The sequence below is a fragment of the Hipposideros armiger genome, unplaced genomic scaffold (genome assembly GCF_001890085.2).
Source record: "Hipposideros armiger isolate ML-2016 unplaced genomic scaffold, ASM189008v1 scaffold_155, whole genome shotgun sequence".
Lineage (NCBI taxonomy): Eukaryota > Metazoa > Chordata > Mammalia > Chiroptera > Hipposideridae > Hipposideros > Hipposideros armiger.
Window position 1 is genome coordinate 2,811,118 of NW_017731505.1, and position 10,091 is coordinate 2,821,208.

Below are 10,091 nucleotides of genomic sequence, written 5' to 3' on the forward strand. Positions count from 1 at the left end.
AATCAAAACCACAATGAGATACCACCTCACACAAGTTAGAATGGCTATTGTCAACAAGACAAGTAATAACAAGTGTTAGAGAAGCTGTGGAGAAAAAGGAACCCTCATACACTGCTGGTGGAAATGTAAATTGGTACAGTCATTATGGAAAAACAGTATGGAGGTTCCTCAAAAAATTAAGAATAGAATTGCCATATGACCCAGCAATCCCTCTTCTGGGTATCTACCCCAAAACTCTGAAAACATTTATCTGTAAAGATATCTGTACTCCTATGTTCATTGCAGCACCATTCATGGTGGCGAAGACACGGAAACAACCAAAGTGTCCTTCGATAGATGATTGGATAAAGGCGATGTGGTATATATACACAGTGGAATACTACTCTGCCATAAGAAAAGATGAAATAGTGCCATTTGCAACAACATGGATGGATCTTGAGATTATCATGTTAAGTGAAATAAGTCAGACAGAAAAAGTTGAGAACCATATGACTTCACTCATATGTGGGACATACAACTGAAAGCAACAAATGAACAAAACAAACAAAGAAACAAAACTCATAGACACAGACAACAGTATGGTGGTTACCAGAGGGAAAGGGGACAGGGGGAGAAGTAGAAAAGGGTAAAGGGGGTCAAATATATGGTGATGGGAGGAGGCTGGACTTCGGGTGGTGAGCACACAATGTGATATATAGATGATGTATTATAGAATTGTACACCTGAAACCTATATAATTTTATTAACCAATGTCACCCCAATAAATTTAATAAAAAATAAATTTTAAATTTAAAAGCCCCACAAATGATTCTGAAATGGCCCCGCCACACCAAGGTTAGGAAAAACTGCATTAATCTTCCACTCTTAAATATGTAAGACTTGTTCTGAACACTTAAATATTTAAGATAGATAACATTAAATGAAATGTCTTTTGTTTCTTAGTTTACAGAGAGTGTTTATTAGGAATTACTGGTGTAAGAGTGTGGATCTTCCTAGATAGATAGATGTAACAACTTTATAGAGGTATAATCCACATACTGTAAAAATCACCCATTTAAAGTGTACAAGTCAGTGTTTTTTAGTTCACTCACAGCTAACCAACACCACAGTCAGTTTTAGAACATTTTCATTACCACAAAAAGAAACCCCATCCCCACTAGCAGCCACTCCTCACTCCCTCCCTCAGCCCCTGGCAGTCACTAACCTACTTTCTGTCTCTATAAATTTGCCTATATTCAAGATATTTCATGCAAATGGAATCCTATAATTATGGCCTTGTGCATCTGGCTTCTTTCACTTAACATCATGTTTTCAAGGTTCATCCATGTAATATTAGGAGCGAAATAAAGCCATTTCCTGATTCCTTTCTACCAAGTTCAGCTGGTTCAGTGACACAAGTAGTTCAGCAGTGAAACCCTCATAGACGTGGGGTACCCCATTCCTGGTCCCACAACGTCTTAGCCGAACCCCATTCACAGCCCGGGCTTAATGACCTTGCGAGATTTCCTCTCCACACTTCAGTCTGGAATCTATAAACACATCCTCTGAAGTGTATGATTTGCTCACAGCAACCCAAACTGGTGAGCCCACAGTAGCCAGGAAATTGGAGGCTGCAGGTGCTTTTTATCAGCCAAGCTCTTCCAAGTCTAGTTCTCAGTGGCCTCAATAGCTTAAGCACAGCGTGAAAGGTCTCTGAATGGAGAAGTCCCCAAGGGCGACGTGTGGGCGTCCCCTTTCGTCACCACATTTGCTTGTTCTCTATCCCCAACAACCCACAGTCCTGGTGCTTCTGCCTCCTGGATCTCCCCCTCTTCCCTCCGGTCCTGCTCGCACGCCCTCGGCCGGGCCCCACCATGTGCGTATTGCTCTGCCACCCTGCTCTCGGGCCTGCCTACAGCCCTCTGGACTCAGGCTCGGAGCATGGCAGCTGGCAGAGCCCTGGCCTGCCCTCCACCTCCAGCCACCTTCTTCTCCATGTCCCGGCCACCACCTCCAGTCCCGGGTCCACTAACCTTTGCACAACCTGTTCTTCCTCTCCAAGAACACTTTCCACCCACTTAGTCCCCTCGCCCCTTCCCTGGCTAGCGGTTACTCCTTTTCTGGTGTGGTTGTATGTCTTTCTGGTCCAGCCCACCAGCAGGGTCCCTCTCCTGGGCTCCTTCCGCAGCCTGTGGTGCACAGGGGGCCTTCAGCAAGCTGAATTCAGTTGCTGATCTAAACTGTCTTCCCTGAGGCTATACACCAGGGACTGAGTCTTCCTCCCCACCCTGCTCCCAGTTCCTAACGCCGGCACACAGTAGGTTTGCAAGAAATACTTCTTCAATCCTGCATTTCTCAACCTGGTACTAGTGGCATTTGGGGCTGGGTGATTCTCTGTGGTGGGGGCTGCCCTGTGTATTACAGGAGTTTAACAGCACCCCCGGCCTTTGCCAACCAGAAGCCAGTAGCACCCTGTGGTCAGGAAAACCCAAAGTGTCTCCAGGCATCACCAGCTGTCCCCCAGGGGCCAAATCTGCACCGAGAATCACTGCTTTAGGACACCAGTAAGGGAATAAAGGGATCCTGTTGGGATTGATTCCATTGGTGACACTGACTAAACACTGGGAGGTCACTTTTCCTTTACTACATCTAAAGGAATCAGAGCACACATTGACACCTAAGGGAAAGGTCAGCTATTATACTTATCCTATACACATCCTCACCTCTGTCCCCAAAACCTAACCAAGCCCACACAGTGGAATTCTGACAACTCACTTTCCTTCTCTGCCTCAGCCACTTCTACATAGCTCTTCCCTTTCTCGATTATGGCTCCAACAAGCCGTCTACACCGGCACTGCCCTCCACTGGATCCATTTTCACCAAGGCCCCAGTTACTCCCATCTCCTGCCTTCTCTGATTCTCTAGCACAGGCTCTTCCCTCCCCTTATTCAGGGACTGTTTCCTCTCTGTCCCCTTGGCTAGTCCCAAGGCCTCCACTGCCCAACTCTGTTGACTGAGCACTTCCTATGGGCCAGCACTGCCCCACAGCACACACGCCTCATTTCACTCTGCCACAGCTCTGTGAGGTCATCTTACTATTAGTGAGGGAACGGGCTGAGACAGGCTTAGCGATTTGCCATAGGTCCCATAACTCATAAGTAGCAGGGGCAGAATTTGAACCCAGCTCTTCCCAACCCAAGCCTAGGCCCTCAATGGCTGAGCGATGTGCCGAGAGCTCCTCACACTGGGGCCTGTTGCTCGGGACAGCTCCTCCTGCAGGCCTGGGAGCACTGCTTCCTGGCGTCCAGTGCTCACTTGCTCACACCTCCTCACACAGATGCAGCCTCACTCCCTGTCACCAGATGCTCGTAACAAAAGCTCCTTCTCAACTGTGGCCAGAAAGAGCTTTCCAAAATGCTGATCTGGTCATGATGCTCCCTCCCCAGGGTCAAGTCCACGAATGGTGTCTGTGGCCGGCCTCCCACCTCCCTTTCTGGTTCCATTGCCTGTTTCCTCCACCAGCCACCCACTGCCTGAATTCCACCACAACAACATCATGCCATTGACCCCAAAGCCTTGACCCCTCCCTTGTCATTGCTCAACTGGTACCCTAGGCCGACTCGCCCTTACCTCCGACCTTGACCATTTGTCTTACCAGTGCTCAGAACAGTATCTGGCACATCAGAGGTCCTCAACAAATGCTACTTGTTGGAATGTAAGAATGAGTGTTTGGAATGCTTAGGTGTGCAGTTTTAAAAGCGTGACCACAATCAAGTTGAATGATTGGGTCATATTTCCCACCACTTCTTTCAATCTGCTTAGTGGCTTTTGAAGAGACACTATTTGAGATTCTGTTCTCATTATTGGTACATCCTTCTCCATGATTTAAAAAAACTACTATAATACAAGGGTAATTGGTTGGAAAGTTGGACCAAGATCGTTGCAGCTCATGATTCAGTCTTAGAGTTTCTGCCAGCATTGAAACATGCGTGAGAGTTTGGATCCTATCACCAGGCTTGCCATTTTTACAAATCTCCCATTTCCTAGTGTCTAATGGGAGGCAAGAAGAATGGAAGCCGCCTGCAGTTGCGGCCTCTGATGTGCTAGGCCCTGGCTAAGCACTTTAGAACCTTTGCGCATAAGGCAAATTATTGGCCAGCTGAGTCCATATCATAATAGCCCATGATATCTATACATAGTATCAATCTCTGTAAAATTTGTCATTAATATGTTTGTGTGTCTCTGAATATAAATATCAACCCCATTCAAACCCTTAGACCAATAATTAAGCTGTTTGCGTCATCCTGGTTCATGTTGATTTCAGCTTGCCAAGCCAGGGCTAAGAGAGGAAGAAAGCAGGAAGGCCCAGAGAGAAGCCCAAATGCTTGAGGGTTGCACACTTGATGGACACCAAAGGCACTTGACAAGAAGAACCGCCAAGGCCTTGGCTCCTGATCTGAGCTTTGCCTGCCTCTGAGACTGCATTCATTCTAGGTTATTATCGGGTAGAAAGAGAACTGTGAGCTCCTTTCTACAGGGCCCCGTCTATGGAGCAGCATTCCTGACCAGAAACATCCTGGCCCTGATGTAGGTGTAGGAAGAGTCCCCCGGGGCAGGAGGCAAGGGCAGCCTGCGGGGGGTGGATAGTTATTTTGTGATCTGCTCCAAGCACTGCACATCCTGGGTGGGAGGCAACGTTGACCCATCAGTGATGCAGACTCCTTGGCTCATGGATGTTGTTACCAATGATACTGCTACCATCTTGGTTAGACCTGCGATGACACAGTTTTTTCTTATAGGAAACTCATTAATTCCCTTTAAGAGACAAACATGGGTATCTTCAAACCCTTTGCACTGGTTTTCAAAAGTCAGGGTTTCCTTTTTTTTTTTTTAAACTTTATTAGGGAACAGTGTGTTTTTCCAGGACTCATCAACTCCAAGTCAAGTAGTTGTTTCAATCTAGTTGTGGAGGGCACATCTCAGAGGCCCATGTGGAGATCGAACCGGCAACCTTGGTGTTATGTATGAGCACTGCGCTCCAACCAACTGAGCCAACCAGCCATCCCAAGTCAGGGCTTCTTTAGACTTCCCTCATAAGAATGAAAAAGCCGATGTGAGATGTAGGGCTCCAGAAAACCATTTAGTAAAAGTATCCCAGTAGGGGATTTAAATATGGGACTTAACCCTAGTGTAACAGTGTCTGATCCAAACTGACTATGCTTACATTGGACCCTGGTTGGGACTCACCAGAATAAGTCTGTCCTCCTTGGCACTGGAGTGAAGGATCGGGGCCACCTGACACCACAGATATAATCATACCTCGTGTGCCCCTTTGGCTGTGGGTGTCCACCCTCTAGATCACATCTGGAAGCCAGGAATGGGGCCTGGGTGTGGGATAATTACACCCTCCTCATGGCAAGATACTGCCTCCTCCCAGCAGGTCAAGACCTCTTCTTCCTTCTTTTCTTCCTTCCGTCTCTCAGAGAAAGTTTCGGTGAGTGTGTGATAGTCCTTCAAGTGCACACTCTAAAAGTGGGAGAAGACAGAAACCTCCTGGATCTTAGTTAATAACTGAGCAGTGAACGAGCTGACTGTGTGTATATTTTTTCTTAGATTTCTCATAGAGCCATATCTCAAAATGGGGTAGAGATGGTAGGATCTTGGGGGGTGAATTTGTCTTCCATTTGACAAACATTTGTGACAGCAGAGACAAGGGTGAAGCCTTCCAAGAGAGAACAGTGTGTGCCCAAGCCCCAGAGGAGGAGACCCTGGAGACCTGAGAGGTTGGGTTGGCTGGTGGGGAGGACATGCATGGAGAAGAGTGTGTAGGCAATTCAGTCCAGCGAGGGGCACTGGGACACGTCTCATGAAGAGCCCTCAGTGGTGGGCAGAGGGACCCGAACGTGATTTTGGACTCAACAGAGACACTGGAAGATTCTCCTTTACCAGTGGTCATGATGAGCATGAGTGGGAGCTCTCTGAGTGACACAGAAAAGTGTCTTTCTCTCCCTCTCTTTTAAATGACTTTAATTTTTAGAGCAATTTTAGGTTCACAGCAAAACTGAGTAAAAGGTACAGAAATTTCCCTTATATCCTTTGCCCTCACCCACACCCAGTCTCCCTCACTATCAATGTTTGGCACCAGATGGCACATTTGTCACAATTGGTGAATCTACACTGAAACGTCATCGTCACCCAGAGCCCATGGCTTGCTTTTGGGCTCACTCTTGGTGATGTATGTTCTATGAGTTTGGACACGTATATGATGACAGGTCCTCACCATTACAGTGTCACACAGAGTCGTGCCACTGCCCCAAACATCCTCTGTGCTCGGCCTGCTCAGCCCTCACCCCCACCTCCTGGCAACCACTGACCATTTTACTGTCTGTGTAGTTTTACCTTTTCAAGAATGTCACATAGTTGCAATCACACAATATATAGCCTTTTCAGATCGCCTTCTTTCACTTAGTAATATGCATTTCAGGTTCCTCCATGTCTTTTCATGGCTTAATAGTTCATTTCTTTTTAGTGCTGAATAATATTCCATCGTCTGGATGGACCACAGTTTATTTATCCATCACCTACTGAAGGACATCTGGGTTTCTTCCAAGTTTTGGCAGTTATGAAAGAAGCTACCACAAACATCCGTGTGCAGGTTTTCGTATGGACATAAGTTTTCAGCTTCTTTGGGTATATACCAAGGAGCATGATTGCTGGACCATTTAATTCAAGAAGATCCCACTGTCCTGTTTTAATGGATGGGGTGGCTAATTTGAGGCTTCCTATGAAAACAGGGTTAGGAATGATAGAACCAGGCACCAAACGTTGGAAAAGATAATACTACAGAGAATTACAGTAATTAAAAATGATGAACTATTCCTTTAAAAACATTCAATCAATGATTCTGATGCTTAAAAACTGCATTTCAACTCCTTACCTTTTGAAAATAAAATTGCTAAAATGAATGCCTTTGACAAGCGGGAAGAATTTTCCCAAGCCCGCAAACCTGTCCCAGCCTGTCTGGCTGCTGGCTTGCCCGGATTGGCTGCAAGTTTCCCACGGGGCTGGTTTTCCTGGGAGGCGCTCATCTGTGTGAATTAAGGACAAACAATAGCCGCCCAGTTACCAAGCAGCTTGACTGAATGAGCAGCTGCATTCTGATTGGTTAACACAGGAGTGGACTCTGGCTGGCACAAACTGCGGCACATTCTTCAAGATTTCTATCTAACAAGGCAGTCCTGCTCTTACCAGGAGATGCAGTTCCCAGCATTTTGGGGCCTGGACAGCTAGATGAGGAGTGGGGCTCTCTGCCTTGTCAAGAACGCGGGGCTCTTGGGTTTGGTGGCTGGCCAGGTCTGTTCTCTGGTGGCTCTCTGCATTCCTCAGTGGCTGACTTTCTCGTCAGGTTTACTGAGAGTGAGAAGTACATGCTGGGCCTGTGGAAAACGTTTGTACAACTGTAGACGTGGGTGGCAGTGTGTGCCAGATTTCCACCACCCCTGGAACCTGGCCACTGAAATGCTGGTGGTTCGTATCCTTGTATGTGTTACCTGCATTGCTGGTCCTTTTGAGCTTGTGGCCATCCTTCTGGGACAGACATGTCAGAGGCATAGGGCCTCCAGGGAAGTTCTTTGGAGAGAATCACCGACGTTGCTGGGAGAGCTCTGTTTTTTCTTGCCAGACTCACCACATTATTAGCGCCATGTCGTCCATCACCCATGGCACTGCGCAGAGGCTCTGGGGCCCTGAGTTCCCAACCAACGTGCCCCAGTGGGAACACGCAGGGCCATGTTCTGCAGTTGGATTGGGAATATGGCAGGGCCATGTTCAGGAGGGCTTCTTTTGATAATGTCACAGCTTTATGCCAACTGATTGGCTGAAAAAACCAACCTCTTTTTCTTCAAAGCCAGACTTTTCAAGAAAAGTGTCTTTTTGTAAAGTAAACTTCGTTTAAAACTGGAATGCAGTTGGGTTTTATTTTTATTTATTTATTTATTTATTTATTTTAAAGTTTATAGCAGAGGATAGTTTTATTAGAGCAGAAAGTTACAGCTCTCGAAACGAGAGGGGGTCTCAACTGGGATGCCCCGGTTTCATTTTTAAACATTTTTGTTGAGATACAATGTGTATATCCTAAAATGCCCTCATTTAAGGTGTACAGTTTGAAGAGTTTTGGTAAATTTATATAATTGTAGGACCATCACCACAATCCGGTTTTAGAACATGGCTATCAGGGCGAAATGTTCTCTACTGCCCACTTGCGGTCATTCTCCATTTCTACTCCTAGCACCAGACAACAACTGCTGTTTCTGTATCTATAGTGCTGTCTTTTCTAGAAAATTCCTGTGAATGGAATCATGACTGTATAGTCTTGTCTTGGGTTTTCTACATAATCATGTTGCCTCTGAAAAATTATAACTTTGTTTCTTTCTTACCAGTCCTTCCACCTTTAATTTATTCTCATCCTCTTTCTCTTTGTTTAGTGGTTACCCTTAAAATTCAAACATACTCACTTAAAACCTAATCAATGACTCAGAATAAATAAGGACACTAAAAAGCTTTAACCCTGGTGATGTGAGCAAGTCTTGACTGGCTATGGCTGGCTTTGAAGATGGAAGGGGAGCCAAGGAAGGTGGTGGCTTCTAAAAGCTGGAAAAGATGGAAAACTGATCTTCCGGGCCGGCCGAGTGGCACGTTGGTTAAGAGCTGGCTTGGGACGCCAGAGGGCCCCAGTTCAGATCCCACATATGAGGGCCAGTGACACTGCCCTCCACAGCTAAGATGCTGAACAACAGCTCAACCTGAAGCTGGGCTGCCGTGAGTCACCAGCAACGGCGTAGGCTGCAGCCCCTGTGGCAGTGGGTTGCCATGGGCTGCCGTGTGTAGCCAGCAGCCAGCGTGAGCGGCCAGCAGCCGCCGTGAGTGGCCGTCCAGAAGCCAGCGACTGATCTGCCTCGCCCGGGAAGAGCGCAATGATGGTGCCAACTTGGGCCAGTGAAGCCACGTCCTCCACAAGTAGACTGAAGAACAAAAGGACAGCAACTTGTCTGTTCCCCTTTCCCCAATTCCCCAGTGCTGTTCCCATCCCCCAATTCCCCAATTAAAAAAAAAATCTTTAAAAAAAAAACAAAACAAAACCGATCTTCCTCTATTGCCTTCAGAAGGAGCACAGCCCTGTTGGCACCTTGATTTTAGCTCATTCAGACCCATTTTGGACTTTTGATCTCTAAATTGTAAGATAATGAAATTGTGTTGTTTTAAATCACTAAGCTCATGGTGATTTGTTACAGCAGCAACAGGAAACTAATACACCCAGCTAGATGCAGAGCTAAGGTCTGATCCTGGGACTCAGCCTCCAGATTGCTCCCTTCTACCTTACAACTCTGTGCACCACTCTAAGCTGTCTCTCTTCCTGCCCCCTGCCCACATTTTCTGAACTGAAAGTCGGGCCCCACAGCTTGACACATGAAAGCGTATTGGTGAGGAGGGTGGGACAGAAGATTCAAAACTGGGACAGAGGCTAGATTTCAGGTGCTCTCTGTCTGATTCCAGCATACCCTTTCTGTTTCTCCCCTACCTGCGGGCTCAGGAGTTCTTAGAAACGGGCTTACAGCAGCCCTTTCTTTGGGGTTCAAGGGAGGCAGGGCATGTGCTAGCCATTAGGGCTGGGGATTTGGGGGGGAGGCTACAGTGTTAAAACTGACATGGTCTCTACCCTTAGGGCACACTTTGTCTGCTTCTGCACTTCGCATGGTTTCTTCCTGGGGACTGGTCCTCTGAGCAGGAAGTGGGTGGAATGGGAGGACGTGTCTGAGAGCCTCTCTGCTCTGGGGCCCCTGGTGGTCTGTGTGTCTGTCTCTCAGGGCAGGGGAGATATCTGTGTGCTGGTGACCTAGTTGTGGGAGGATCCAGGGGTCCTACCCCTCTGGTATGTGTGTGGGGTACCAGATCCTGTGGGCCTCTCTGGGCAGTGTGTGTGTGAGTGTGTGAACATGTGAGCATACAAGTGTGTGAATGTGTGTCTACTCACACTCCTGTACGAGTGTGTGGATGAGTATGGCTACCTTTAACCCAGTGGCACTTGATGGGGAGCAATTTTGCCCCCCCAGAGA